This window comes from Anabrus simplex, chromosome 5, assembly GCF_040414725.1.
Source record: "Anabrus simplex isolate iqAnaSimp1 chromosome 5, ASM4041472v1, whole genome shotgun sequence".
NCBI classification, from domain to species: Eukaryota; Metazoa; Arthropoda; class Insecta; order Orthoptera; family Tettigoniidae; genus Anabrus; species Anabrus simplex.
Window position 1 is genome coordinate 199,798,674 of NC_090269.1, and position 16,280 is coordinate 199,814,953.

General features: G+C 41.6%; 1 protein-coding gene across 1 annotated transcript in view; it reads left to right on the plus strand.

The window, feature by feature from the left end:
* The first annotated feature begins 1,535 nt into the window (after nt 1–1,535).
* The window catches only part of LOC136874435 (puratrophin-1), a 1,332,114-nt gene continuing 1,317,369 nt past the window's right edge, over nt 1,536–16,280 (plus strand). Inside the window, exons 1-2 of the mRNA XM_067148069.2 lie at nt 1,536–1,865; nt 6,110–6,515. The gene's annotated coding sequence lies outside the window, so the exon portion shown is untranslated. The remainder of the gene's footprint in view (nt 1,866–6,109; nt 6,516–16,280) is intronic.

Sequence of the window (16,280 nt, forward strand, 5' to 3'; positions counted from 1 at the left end):
TCTTTATATACGTACAACACACCACACTATCAACCACCACAGTGAATACATACCTCCACATGAGGTTGCTGTCAGAAAGGGCATCCAGCCGTAAAACTGGACGAAATCCACATCAAGTACCGACCCTTATAAATTAGGAAAAGACTAGAAAGAAGTCAATTACAGGAAACTAAACGAATAAGTTTCCATAGTTTGAAGTTTAAATGACCGGTCTTATTCTGTAAACGAAATAGCGTTCTTGAAAGCAAGTGTTCCACCATGTGATAATGATCGATAACAATCGCAAGCACAATTGCAGTAATTTACAACACAAATAAAACGAGCGAGTGATCGTGCGGTTTATGTGACGTAGCTATCAGCTTGCATTCGGGAGATAGTGGATTCGAACTTCCACTTTCGGCAGCTCTGAGGATGGTTTCCACACGAGACAATTGCTGGGGCTCTACCTTAATTAAGGCCACGGCCACTTTCTTCCCACTCCTAGTCCCATCCTATGCGATCATCGTCATAAGACATGTCTGTGTCGGTGCGACGTAAAGCAAATAGCAAAAAAAAGTATGTGTTTAAGCATAGGAGATATTATGAGAAGAATTTTGAAAATAATATAAATTTATTAAAAATAAGGTGTTTAATAGAAAAATTTTAGTGTAAATTTAGTGCTTGAAAATAATGTATTTTTGTGTATCATTTGCCACCGAGGTAGACACCTCATTTACAAATACAGTGATTTTGATTTGACTTAATAATAATAATAATAATAATAATAATAATAATAATAATAATAATAATAATAATAATGTTCTTTCTCTGCCGATTTCCGCACAGCCTGATAGGATCGCAGGAACGATCGGTGTCACACGTGGCCTAAGTCTAGTTGTACAGTAATGTCTGTCTCGCAAAGCCGACACTATGAGGAAGGACGTATTAAACTATTACCCGTATCTGTTGTGGTTTGTAATTTGATGTGCTCAGTGTAAATGAAGTGGTGTTAGTTTCCAGTCTCCCAGGCAGAGGAGTTAACCACACGCGGCTGAAATTTCGGCCCGGTAAAGAATCGAACCTGAGATTATAGGAACCGAAGGACGAATTAATAATAATAATAATAATAATAATAATAATAATAATAATAATAATAATAATAATAATAATAATAATAATAATAATAATAATAATCATTTTGTATTTTCATCTGATTTCTAGACATTTGTTGCCAATATGCATTTTGTTGTATGGTTGGCTGTGTAGTCCTATATCAAATGCCTGATCTGCTACTTGTTGAAGTATATATTTTTCTTTCTTGAGTCAATTTTACTCGGTTTGTCAATTCCAAAACATTGTCACTTGTTGAGTTTAACTCAAGACTTTGTTGCCGAGGGAGAATTCTTCTTCTGTTATATTCTCCTCGCAGAAGTTAAAACTTATTGCACAAAACTTAAGACCTGGACACTAATACTCACACGCTACAGAGCCTCCGATGCACACATTGTTATATGCCACATGAATTAAATTTATTCTAAACTGATTTACTTTCCATTCCAGGTGAACCCGTCCGATGAACAGGCCATTGGAGGTGCAGCGGGGCGGTGGGAAGAACGAGTCGACGTGTACTCACCCACCGCCACACCTGCACCAGAAGTGTCCTCCACGGCCACTGCTACCCTCGACGTCACGGAGTCGTCCGGTACCCTCCGTAAGTCCAGCAAGGCGAAGCGTGTCAAGAGTTACCTGAAGAAGTGCAAGGACGCCGCTCTCGGCAAGGAGGAGGACGTGACAGCATCCTCTGAAACTGTCCAGGAGGTTCCTCGAAGACGGCGCTCTAAGCGGCGTACCAACAGCGGCAATCGGGAAGTCTCAAGCACATCATGGTAGGTATCATACAGCACTCACTCTATGTAAAGTAACTAGATCAAGTGATGACGTCCTAAGATTAGTCCTCGTATTCTCAAAATTTCTGACATAAAGACAATTATTATTTTTCCTCAATGTTACATTTGTTTCAGTTTTCCTTAGTTTACGACAAAAAACCAGTGCTTTGCCACGTTTTTACGAAGCCTGTTTGCGTGATGGTCAATTTTACACTGACTGACAGAGCAAATGCAACACCAAGAAGGAGTGGTTCGAAGGGGATGAAAGTTGGGGAAAAAACAGAGACGGCACGGACGAATAATTGATGTGCAGGTTACACAATGCGCACGGCATCGACTCAGTAGGATGTAGGACCACCGCGAGCGGCGATGCACGCAGAAACACGTCGAGGTACAGAGTCAATAAGAGTGCGGATGGTGTCCTGAGGGATGGTTCTCCATTCTCTGTCAACCATTTGCCACAGTTGGTCGTCCGTACGAGGCTGGGGCAGAGTTTGCAAACGGCGTCCAATGAGATCCCACACGTGTTCGATTGGTGAGAGATCCGGAGAGTACGCTGGCCACGGAAGCATCTGTACACCTCGTAGAGCCTGTTGGGAGATGCGAGCAGTGTGTGGGCGGGCATTATCCTGCTGATACAGAGCATTGGGCAGCCCCTGAAGGTACGGGAGTGCCACCGGCCGCAGCACATGCTGCACGTAGCGGTGGGCATTTAACGTGCCTTGAATACGCAATAGAGGTGACGTGGAATCATACGCAATAGCGCCCCAAACCATGATGCCGCGTTGTCTAGCGGTAGGGCGCTCCACAGTTACTGCCGGATTTGACCTTTCTCCACGCCGACGCCACACTCGTCTGCGGTGACTATCACTGACAGAACAGAAGCGTGACTCATCGGAGAACACGACGTTCCGCCATTCCCTCATCCAAGTCGCTCTAGCCCGGCACCATGCCAGGCGTGCACGTCTATGCTGTGGAGTCAATGGTAGTCTTCTGAGCGGACGCCGGGAGTGCAGGCCTCCTTCAACCAATCGACGGGAAATTGTTCTGGTCGATATTGGAACAGCCAAGGTGTCTTGCACATGCTGAAGAATGGCGGTTGACGTGGCGTGCGGGGCTGCCACCGCTTGGCGGCGGATGCGCCGATCCTCGCGTGCTGACGTCACTCGGGCTGCGCCTGGACCCCTCGCACGTGCCACATGTCCCTGCGCCAACCATCTTCGCCACAGGCGCTGCACCGTGGACACATCCCTATGGGTATCGGCTGCGATTTGACGAAGCGACCAACCTGCCCTTCTCAGCCCGATCACCATACCCTTCGTAAAGTCGTCTGTCTGCTGGAAATGCCTCCGTTGACGGCGGCCTGGCATTCTTAGCTATACACGTGTCCTGTGGCACACGACAACACGTTCTACAATGACTGTCGGCTGAGAAATCACGGTACGAAGTGGGCCATTCGCCAACGCCGTGTCCCATTTATCTTTCGCTACGTGCGCAGCACAGCGGGGCATTTCACATCATGAGCATACCTCAGTGACGTCAGTCTACCCTGCAATTGGCATAAAGTTCTGACCACTCCTTCTTGGTGTTGCATTTGCTCTGTCAGTCAGTGTATATTTGAAATGCACTTTCAATATTATATTTCCTTTTCTTTGCTACTCTCTTTTCAAAACAATACTAACAATTTCAAAAAATATCAGAACATAGAATACAGGAAGGATATTTACAACATCGTAACCTTTAACAGGGGGAGAGAAAGCTCCCATTTGACAACACGCGACTTTGTAAGTCTTCACCAGACCAACAGGTCTGCATAAATCTTCGGCAACTTATATACTAACAAATTTACTCATCAAAGGAGTAATCGAAACTTAAACTTTGTTTAATCTGAGAAATGAACCAGAACTTCCAAAACAAAGTTACAATAAGAGGTGAATCTAACCCTCAGCTTCAGATGATTACATATTGGGAGGGTCTCGAACCCTGAACTACAGTTTCAATTTTCCTTGGACGAACAGGCCGAGAATTCACATCAGGTACCTCTAATTATGCGAAGGTCGATCAAATATAAACGGGATTTTTCTTCCTGAACTTCAACAGTTGGTAGGATTAGCCCCGCGCTTCTGCTATGCTCAGACGGGACCATTAGGAGTGGGGAGAGCGTCCTGTTAGACATTTCCCGCCGTTTCGTCAGTAACGCTCACGATGTCGGAGCAACAGGTGCACCCCTCCACTGCGCAACGCACAATTATAAAAAATTTTGTTCGTGAAGGAGTTACAGCGGCGAAAATTTGCTAGAGATTGACTGCACAGTTCGGTGATCAAATATTGTCAAGGTGGCGTGTGTTTGCCCGACATAAAAAGTTCAAGGCAGGACGAGAACGTGTGGAAAATAAGCAACACGATCGCCGTCCTTGGACCAGCATTACAGACGAAAACCTACATAATTAACTGACGACGGGCGACAGTATCAGAAATTGCAGAACAAGTCGGAATCAGTTATGGGAGCTGTCAAGGAATCATCACAATGCGACAATGCGCGGCCCCATACTGCAGCTCTAACTGTCTCCAAGTTACAGGAAATGCACTGGACTACACTAGATCATATTCCTTTCGGACCGGACTTATCGCCCTGCGATTTCCATTTTTTCGGACCGCTTAAAGAAGCTCTTAGAGGGCAACGATTTGAAGCTGACGAGAGTGTGGAAGACTTCGTGCGCAACTGGCTGGTGACATGACCCTGTTCTTTTGCGATGAGGGCATCAAAAAGCTGCCCATACGGTGTAACATATGCATTTCCAAAGCAGCAAACTGTGTGGAAAAATAAATTGTAATTGCCTTGTATTTTTCAATAAATGAATTTAAATAAAAAGTAAAATCTAGTTGATATTTGATCCCCCTCGTACTTGAAATCTCATTTACTCTTATACCACGGATATTCGCCGCCCTTAGTTAATAGGAGAGCCACATAAAAGCTTGGATCGAAAGATCCAGAAAACAGGAGCCTAAGCTCGTACGAGATGGCTAAGAAATGGAAAAATAAAAGGTTAATCGAAAGACCGAGAACAAAATGAAATAAGATACCGAACACCTCAAGCGATCCCGTGATATGTCTTGCCACAAAACCTAATGGAGCAGAAGGCCCGGTGACACAGAGGATAAGCCGTACTACGTGGTGACGAAGACAAGAAAGAAAGTTAAAGTTCGAAATTTAGGATAGAAAGTGGAGTTTACGAAAGTTTAGTCACCAGAAAGCAAAGTGGATAAGGTAAAGGAGGGTACACACTTGTACGCCCTTAAATTACGTAGTGACCTCTAGGGAATTACACTCCGTCCGCAGACAGCCTAGAAACCTACATAATACAACCTAGGAACCCTATCCGTCGCCGCACGCAGTTCACATTTCAGGTCAATTTTCTGCCTAACTTATTGCGCAACTTAGAAACAAATTACTCAAGCCAGTATGTGCCAACCCCAAAACAGAATCAATTCTCAACTAAGCTGAATACAGTCCACAGTAGTAAGTGACACTCAGAAACGATAACAGTGACATATTTTAATGAACATGAATTTTAGTTAAAACATCATTCAGTTCAGCCCGTCTCCGTAGGACTTCACAATTTACAGGCATTAGAAGGGATGTCTACAACTAGGGAGAGGCCGTACTATTGTTACAATTATTATTATTATTATTATTATTATTATTATTATTATTATTATTAAATATCCAGATTCATCTGTGATATGATTCAGTGTGCAGAGTGTGCTGTGTTTCCTGGTGTGGACTACAATCGTACATCAATCTTGTTACTTTCATTTTTATGCCTCTCTCATCCTTGGCTTTGACAATATGAAATTGAATGAGGTACTAGCAATGTTATCAACACCACTTCCAACACAGTTAGACCCTGTGATGAATGTTATATGTAACAACACTTTGTGGCTCGGTATAGGAAGGTAGTACGCCTCTTTGGTGATGCCTAGGCTAACTAGGAAACCGGATAATGTATATTATGAGGATCGAACCAACCTTCGGACTGTGGAATGAGCATATATTATTATTATGATTATTTATTATTATTATTATTATTATTATTATTATTATTATTATTATTATTATTATTATTATTATTATTATTATTATTATTATTAAAATGTATGGTGCTGACTGACGGCCAAATTCAATTATGCTCTTCGAAGGTTTGTTTGTATATCTGATCGATGTATTTTGGTACTGTTTGCAGGTATGTTGCGGAGACCACGCCAGTCGCCACTAGCCCCTGCCCGCTGCCTCTTGAAATTAAACAGGGAGTGGAAGTGTTCGACGAGGGCGCCCTGGAGGAAAAGGTGGAGGCTCTTCATCTGGAGGATGATTTCTTGTGTCCCAGCCAGTCCGAGGCTGTGGAGACGCTGAGACCTGGTCTCGATGGGCCCGGGGATGTGCTCGACTCGCGAACCGAAGGCGGGACGAGCTTCACTATCCTTAAAACTGAGCCACCTGATGAACCCGTTGCCAAAGTCACTGACAAAATCGAACAGCCCGGGACTAACGAGACAGATGCGGATGAGGCGGAGGAAGAGTTTGTGGATGCCGAGACTGAAGACTGTGAAATTGTTAGAGAAGAACAGAGCTTGGTGCCCGTCGCTGAGGTGAGTACAGCGTGTTTAACTTCCTACTTTCCTCTCTCTTCAGATCATCAGTTTCTGTAGTCTGATCACCATTGATCCACCGCCATTATCAGTGATTGTGTTTCATTTTGTAATAAGCTTTTGGTAACATTTTATTTATAATAAAAATTATCAGTATTTGCGTTATTTTGGGATGTTCTTGTTTTGGTTGTCCGTCCATAGACTGGTTTAATGTTGAACTCCATCCCACTACATCCTGAGATGACCTCTTCTTAGAACTTTCTTATCTCATGTATTTTTAGAGTCGCCGGAAGAATAATTTTGACTATGGATGGGAGTTTAAGACCGGATACCGTTCCTGACGCGGTTTGATTTCTCAGGTGGGAATTCCCACCCGGGATCAACTGAGATTCGAAATGGAATGTCAGCAGCTAAGCCACTACGATGACCATGTTCCCTTCCCCTAAAGCTGACCTCTTCATCTCTATGTATGTTTAGTCCTCAGCCCGAAGGCTGGTTGGATCCTCAACAGCTCCGCCATCAGCTGTCATAAATAGCCTAGGCATCACTGAAGAGGCGTACTAGGGAAATGAGGAGTGAGGTAGTTTCCCGTTGCTTTCCTCACCGAGCCAGAAGTTGGTATTACGTATCAGTCTGCCAAGCCCACTGAAATGCATGCACCAACTGACCCTATGAGCAACATTTTCACACCATTCATAACAGGGACTGGCTGCATAAGGAATGGCATTACTAGCATCACTCATACCTCAGTCACTTTCATCTTGTCAAAGCCAAGGATAAAGCTGGGACAGATCGATGATTTTTTTTTTTTTTTTGCTAGGGGCTTTACGTCGCACCGACACAGATAGGTCTTATGGCGACGATGGGATAGGAAAGGCCTAGGAGTTGGAAGGAAGCGGCCGTGGCCTTAATTAAGGTACAGCCCCAGCATTTGCCTGGTGTGAAAATGGGAAACCACGGAAAACCATTTACAGGGCTGCCGATAGTGGGATTCGAACCTACTATCTCCCGGATGCAAGCTCACAGCCACGCGCCTCTACGCGCACGGCCAACTCGCCCGGTACAGATCGATGAAAGTAACAATATTGCTCTAGCCCATCCCAGAAGACATAGTGCACTGTAAACACTAGGTCCTGTCAGCAAAGGCATTCTTCATCTCTACGTACTTATTTTATCCCACATTACTATAATCTGTTTGTCATACTCGTGTCTTGATCTTGATTCACACCTTTGGACGTTCCCTAAATTCAGCTAAAGAATTTCTGTATGTCTGAGCTAGTTTCCCGTCAATTTATTTCTTTTTCTCGATAAATTTCGCCAAATAATTCTCCTTTCACTAACTTGATGCAGTAGCTCTTCATTGGTGACTCACCTTAAACACTATTTTTTAACACCATATTTCGATCTCTCGGCAGTCCCAAAGATAGTTATCCATAGTTCTCCATTTTCACCGAAAGCAGAAAGCTGTCCTTAATGGCTACGACTTCGTTCTTCTCAGTCCTAGCCCTTTTCAATCCAATCGTCGCCAAAGCTCTATTTCTGTTTCTATGACGTTTCAGTACTAATAATAATAATAATAATAATGTACTGTAATCGAATATATTGTATGTATCATCAGTTTCTGTTTGTATATCCCGTCCTATCTTGGTCTCAGACAGAATCATCACAGCTATTAATAACTATAAATCCGAAAACAAAGATGAAATCGCTTGAGTTAGATTTCCTTATTTACCGGAAACGAACTGCTGTCGGATTAAGAAAGTTTATAGGCGAGCTCACAGATACTTACGGGACTGGGACAGACTTTGGCTGTTCCGTACACCTTTCACTACCGCCGCCGCGATAAACAAAGCGTTGACTCTCGTTGGACGGGAAAAGTTTGATAGATGAAGGTGACTGATGTGTTTATCGTCGAGGTAGAGCTATTGTTCCTCCTAGCCAGATAGCAATAATAATAATAATTGATTACTTACGTAGGAAAATAAATCCATGATGCTGTTGTTAGAATAATGGGAAATGCTTATCTTCATTGCAAATTTTATACAAGCCGGATATTTGAAAGTGATGAATTAAAGTATAGTGTCCTACAGCTGTACTAGTGGTCTACGAGAAGTTTCTTTAAAACTCACCACGCTCTTATGACTCGTGCCTAAATCCAAGTACTCTCCTGTGATTGATAAGGATGAACAGTGATGACCAGATCATACTATTCATTTTCTTAGATACATCCAGAACTACTTAGAATGATTATTCCTAACGTTTGGAAATCAGAAATTACACATTATGATCAGCATGTTTAGTACTTTACGATGTTGATACATTTCTAATGTAGCGTTTTGAAGATGCACATCGATTTTGAGTTAATTCTGATGAATAGACAAGGTACCTTAATTATATTAATGTAAAATTGAAATCACATTTTTACAGAGCTAACAATAACATGAAGATGTATAAGTATAATGAAATGTTGCATTTATTTTAAATTGCTATAACCTAAAGCATAACATATAAAAATGAACAAATTTGTACAGATGCACAATGAGAATAATACAGTATAATTAAATACTATACAAAATGAACTGAAGTTATATTCATGAATCAGTAGGCTTAACACCGTTGAAGGAAATCATAGACAATACCCGTCTGTCTGTTTGTCATCCGTATTTCCTATCATGTACAAGTAAATTATATTCATTTGAAATATCTTGCTCATTGTCAGCAGGACCCCAAATACATTGTACAGCTACATGCTAATCTCTGCATGATAGTCTAAGAGTTCACAGACTCCTCGGTTTAAGTCTCCAGAACAAAAATAAAAAAAATACATATTTGAAAAATCGTTGGTTTCGCGTTTATATTGCATATGAAGGTCTCGTAAACAATGACGATGCAAAAATACAAGCCTTTATAATCATGTCGCTGTAGCTGTTCCGGGGGGCAGTAATACAATAGCGACAGCATCCCTGACTTCTCACCACGATGGTCGTGGTTCGACTTCCGGCTAATACATTAGATTTTGCACGTAAAAGCAGAGGTCCCATGACCTTGGTCACGATATCGTCTGTCACTTGAAGATAAAATAGTGCTGTTAAGGTTCTTCAGACTGAGTAGCTAGCGTAATATCTTAGAGAACACCTTACACAGCTCTCGCTCGAGAGATCGAATCTCGGCCCAGTCTGTTGACAATTAATAGTTTATGACAGTAGATTTAGTGCCATGTTAATGAACTCTTATGGTGCATATTATTCTTTCAACGTGACGTAAAATGAGATAACGATTCCCTCTTAACACTAATCATAGAAGAAAATCGAAACGGCCAGGGTATTCGAAAAATGAGAACAGAACAAAAGAACAGCCAATGGCGCTATCGCCCTGATGGGCTACTCAACCTAAAAACTTGACACGTGGCAAGCACAATGAATCTTTTCGGCCGTATTTCTTGACTTTCTTCACTATGACCACTGTCTCACCATCAAGTAACACCTCAGTTGTCACGTGAGACGAGTGGACCTACAATCAGCCCTCAGATGAGGGTAAAAATTCCTGTCGTTGCTGGAGCGCAAAGAGATGTACAAGGCCGAGTTAGAGACTGAACTGCGAATAGGATACAAAAGAACTGGCCTGATAATAATAGATTGGCTAGCTTTTTCAGACTATCTTGCGATATTCTCTGATTTCGTACATACCGCTGCAAAGCAAATCAACAAACTTAGAACCCAAGCAGCAAAGGCTGGCCTCCAGATCCCCTTTCAGAAAAACGGCGTTCATAACCAATATCAAACCAGCTCCTGCAGTGTTAATTGTAGAAGAGGGGAAAGCCAAATGCGTAGAAAAGTTTAAGTACGTTGGCGAGTGGATAGAACCTAACAAGTGTGAGAATGTAACATTCACACCTAGGATCAACAAGATAGAAGAGGCATACCAGCTAACTAGAGATATCTGCAACAAAAGATCAGTGTCCATGAACGCCAAGCTTAGGGATTATTGTTCTGTCATTCGTCCCGTTTATACAGCAGAATGCCTTGCATTGAACAGGAAGGAAGTAATTGAAAAGTTATAAGCCAAAGAAAGAAAAATCCTGAGAAAGATCCTAGGACCAATGAGAGAAAGGATAACGGAAAACCTCGGAAACGGAGAATAAATTTTTTGACCACATAACACGTATAAGCTCGCAGAAATTGATCAATCGAATCTTTTCCTACTTTGTAAATAAGATAATGAGGGATCCTGCTTCACCGAAATTGAAAAAGACCTTGAAGAAAAGGGATCGCACATGAAAGATATTCAGGAACGTGTTCCTCTCCAGAAAAAAGTTCGAGCATACCAGGGATACCAAGAATGGCCGAAACAGGCAAGAAGTGGACTGATGAAGGAAAGGAGGCTCACTAAAAGCGAATGCAGGAATACTGGGAAATAATTAAAACTCAAGGATAACTTGGTCCACAACCGGCCGAAGCGAAGCAGAAGTAATAATAATAATAATAATAATAATAATAATAATAATAATAATAATAATAATAATAATAATAATAATAATAATAATAATCAATTTAATGATATCTCAATGTCATATTTTCATCCAAAAAGGAGGTTCTTAAATGCACCAATAAATCATCTGATAGATATTGTAGCGCACTTGAATGCCAGCCGTCTGTGATGAGATCAGAGATGTAGAAAAGAAGGTGACGACGTTGCCAACTACACTACATAGAGGTTTGAAAATAAGAGGTGTAGCCCAAGAGTCACGTCCCATTGTTCGAATTCTACATAAAACTGTAGGTCATGGAGCTTATGATTCTCGATTAAAATTAAAAGTATAATATGTTTTGCCTGCTTGCTATCTCTGTTGTTTTCTGTGTTACTTATTCACAATTATATATGAAAAATACGACCATATTACTTGGTCTCAACACGTTATTGTGAAAGTGAGCTTGACTGCTCTTTATAATTCTGTCCGCCTTGACCAGTAGCAATAATTGCTCTGCGCCTACGCATCGTTCTAATTATCATTGCCAACAGCCTGAAACAGGTATATGTACAGTAGGTAATACACATTTCAGGCGATATGTCTTTCATGTATTTTGATACGAGGGATCTCTGATTTTATCAGAAGATTGTATACTTAAGGCAAGTGGCTGATAAATCCCTTGCCTCTTAAGTTAAAACCACCACCACCTCCGATATATAAATCGGCCAAATGCAGGTATTTCCTCAGTCGATATCCTAAATTCAGGGAGGATGAGCATATCTAAACTTCGGTTAAATTATTATTTGACGTGGGTTTCAAGATCAGATACCCATCCTACTGCGTGTGTTGTTTCTACATAAGTGATGTGGTTCAGATATGGAATCGGTTCTGAATGACATGACGTAACCCACAGGCCATTCTAAACCGATAGATTTGCCCTGGGAATAAAGAGGCTCAACCACTGTGGCAGTGAATAATAATAATAATAATAATAATAATAATAATAATAATAATAATAATAATAATAATAATAATAATAATAATAATAATAATAATAATAATAATAATAATAATAATAATAACTTACCTATTTATTTACTTACTTTCTTACGTACATACTTTCACTTCATGGATTGACTATTAAGACTGTTCTCCAAACCTCAGAATTCGAATAATCTTTTTATTGGTCGACCAATGCCTCTTCTTCCATTAGGACAAGGGCAAATTTTGGTATTCTATACACATCAACAAAAGTGTTGCATCACCCCGATATGTCGTGTCTGTATGTTGCTAGTAATACAATTCCTGCGCATATCGGGTAGCCAGCCTGTAAGTTTTTAGCAAACATCCCCATAGCGCTATGTAGCGGTACCTACGGGTATAACGCCACACTCGAACGGGAGGCGGCATTTCTGTTGAAGTAGGAGCATCAGTAAGGAAGCTTTTAGAGGCGTGAACTACGAAGGACACTGTCGCCCGTTGAACGGGTCTGCGTAAACACGTTGCGGCAATAAGCCTTATCAAGAAGGGAAGTTGCTAGACATGTGCACCGTAAGCAAAGTGATGTGGTTCAGGTATGGAATCGGTTCTGAATGACTTGACGTAACCCACAGGCCGTCCATAAGCGACAACTTCGGGTGATGATCGCTATCTTCGCCTGTTGGCTCGGAGACACCGAGGGCTGAGTGCAGCGGAACTGAACTCGGAGTTCGTGGGGTCTGCAAGTTGTCGTGTGTCCAATCAGATTGTCGGGAGAAGGATGCATGATTGGAATCTGCATTCGCGACGACCGTGAGGAGTTAAACCTTGTACGTCACGTCAGTATGTGGACCGTTACAGTTGGGGACAAAATTATGCTGCATATACATCCCAAGATTGGCGGAGGGTGCTGTTTATTGTCGATTGTCGGATCTATTTGACCCCTGACTATGGCATACGACGCCTTTGAGGGTAAGCCGATAATATCGCACGCCTCCAACACAGTGTCACTCGTGAGCAACGAGGTGGTGGCACAGTGATATTATAGAGTGGCTTTACATGGGGTCACCGTACATCTATCGTGGTTGTTCATTGCGTCACCAGCGCTTTGGAGAGGACTTCATTATAATGGATAATGGCACGCGTGCCCATCGTGCAATTCTCGTTAACACCTTCTCTCATCATGCTGGGATAACCCGAATGGAGTGGCCTACCTGTTCTCCAGACATCAACCACATGGAACATGTCTTGGACCGATGGAAACGTGCTGTTTCTGAACGTTCAGATAATCCACGTTTTTTTGCACGAATTTCGCAGAATCATCTATGAAGTATTAGACCATTCTGGACCAAGGCTGGCAGGCTGATCTCGTGGGTGGGATGCTATGACAGATTATAGCCTGTATCCTGGCGAGGGGACGTGCTAACCTATATTAATGTTTGTCATGATTGATGTGCGAACTCCCCATGAGAAATAGATCGTATTTTCTTGTACAGAAGAACATTTTTGTGGTTTAGTGAGCTGAAAGTATTGCAAATGTATGTACCCTCATGAAACAGGGCCATGTTTTGTTTTCCATACCATGAACTACATAAAACATAGTTGATGCGAATTGAATATACTTACACTAATCTAAGAAACCACATTTTAGACGACTGTATTTTATTTCTGTAACTAGGTTTATTCATGTAAGTCTCGCATCTATACTTTTAACTATAAACAGCCATAGTTTCTTAAAATTAAGTTGAATTTCTTCTCGTACTTTACCTTTTAGTTCTTGCCTCTAGAAATTAGTGTTTAGTGTTAATCCAAAGACTAGGTGAAGGAAGAGGGTGAATGGCCAATTATTGAGTCTCTCCAAGGGCCACTAATGCCGATTAAATGCAAGATTTGTATTCAAGAAACGCTTTACTTGACAGTCCATTCGTCAAGGTAACCACCAAATTGTACTCTCTTGGGGAATGAGCGAGGGCAAGTATCTGGCGCCTTGGAGCTACTCCCTCTCAGCTAATGTTCGTTAAACCTGTCTGAGGAGTCCTGCTCCTCCAGTTTGGGGGTTAGTGGTAACTCTTCCACACGAAGTATAATAATAATTTCGTGTGGCTATTTCTAGCCGAGTGCAGCCCTTGTAAGGCAGACCCTCCGATGAGGGTGGGCGGCATCTGCCATGTGTAGGTAACTGCGTGTTATTGTGGTGGAGGATAGTGTTATATGTGGTGTGTGAGTTGCAGCGATGTTGAGGACAGCACAAACACCCAGCCCCCGGGCCACTGGAATTAACCAATGAAGGTTAAAATCCCCGACCCGGCCTGGAATCGAACCCGGGACCCTCTGAACAGAAGGCCAGTACGCTGACCATTCAGCCAACGAGTCTCCACATGAAGTGAATGACTAGAGGAGTATGGGACACAACGTGTGGGACGAGAGGAAGGACGGGAACTAAGTGGGTTGTCGAACTGCTGGACTGAGATAGGGATCAAGGTGGAAGGGACAGAGATGGAGGATTAAATATACACCAACCGATATGACAGAGCTCATTGACAGAGGAAGGTACAGGAATAGAATAGAGAAGTACCAGTAGGACAGAGAAGAGAAGAGGATACTGAAAATATCCGTTGAAGAACGGGAGAGAAGGAGAGAGAGTATGAAGAGGTTCTGCGAGGAGAAGAAGAAGAAGCAGCCCATGGTCTTACAGAAACCGTAAAGAAAGAAGAAGAAAGCTCATCGATTGAATAGCCAGACTAACGTTAATAATAATAATAATAATAATAATAATAATAATAATAATAATAATAATAATAATAATAATAATAATAATAATAATAATTCGGTGAGTTTGCATTCAGGAAATAGTGGGTTTGAATTTCACTGTCGGCAGTCCTGAAGATGATTTTTGTGGTTTTCCATTTTCACACCAGGTAAATGCTGGGGCTGTACCTTAATTAAAGCCACGGCCGCTTCCTTTCCATTCCTCGTGCTGTCCTATTCTTTTGTCGCCGTTAAGACCTGCCGGTGTCGGTGCGACGTAAAACAAATAGCAAGGAAAAAGACTATTGTTAACAACGGTTGTTAACACATACCGTTTGATGCAGCTTTCTACGTTGTAGCGGCGTATTTTTGTTGCATAGGACCTAGTTTCTCTTTTCTCGCTCACTGTAGATTTATTCGTAATTTCACCTGTCTGTCAGGTAATTGATAGATCCCACATTATTTAATAGCGTGGGAGGAATGAATTGCTAACCCTGCAACCAGTTGTGAGCAAGCCCCTGTCCTGCATGGCTAGCACTGACCGATATGTGTAGGCTGCTCGCCGTACTACCACTGCACATCGCATACGACTGTAGGAAAGCAGGCGATCTCTCACACCTCATCAACTGAATACGCCTTCCCTAAACTGGGGATATTTCCTAAAGTGCCTATTTGTTCCTGTAACTGCTAAACTTACAGATTTAAGTTAAAAAATAGTAAGGGGTCAAATTACGACTAATAAACTGCAAAAACCCTCTAAATTGCCTATTTCGACCGTTAGCACATATTTTTATACATGCCTGTTTTTAAATATTTCTTGCTTCGATATATCTCTTTAGTCGGTAGAGAATAACAGGCCACTTATGATTGTCGGAACACATAGCAGACTGGCAGGATGAAACTCCCGGACGTAAGAACAAGGCCTCCAGGACCAAATTCATGAAAATTCTACAAACGAATCCTAGTTGGAAGAATCTATAGCAATTAAATGATGTGTTCTGTAGAAATTCTTCAGCCACAGCATTAGAACATTACATCCGTTACCGGCGAAATGGCCTCATTTAAGTACTGGCTGATTACATCCTCTGAGTTTTAGAGGAAATTCTCTGTTTGGATATATCCCAACTTTTCTCCTTCTACCAATTTTCTCACATATGCGGGTGCGTACTGTGTCGCATATTTGGATTTCGTCCTGTTTTATGGCCGAGTATGATGTATTGATGTATGAATAATAATAATAATAATAATAATAATAATAATAATAATAATAATAATAATAATAATAATTGGAAAGAAAGATTTTTAGGAAGAAAGTCTTACAAATGGAAGGATTCCAAAGGAGGAAGGAAAAGAAAACAGGCACAAAGTGGACTGAAGACAGGAAAAAGAAACACAGTGAAACAATGAAAGAATACTGGAAGAAAAGGAAAGAACAACTAAGGAGGAACAATTGAAATTGTAACGTGGTCCTTAGAAGGCCGGAACGCAAGAATATTAATAATAATAATAATAATAATAATAATAATAATAATAATAATAATAATAATAATAATAATAATAATAATGGCGTA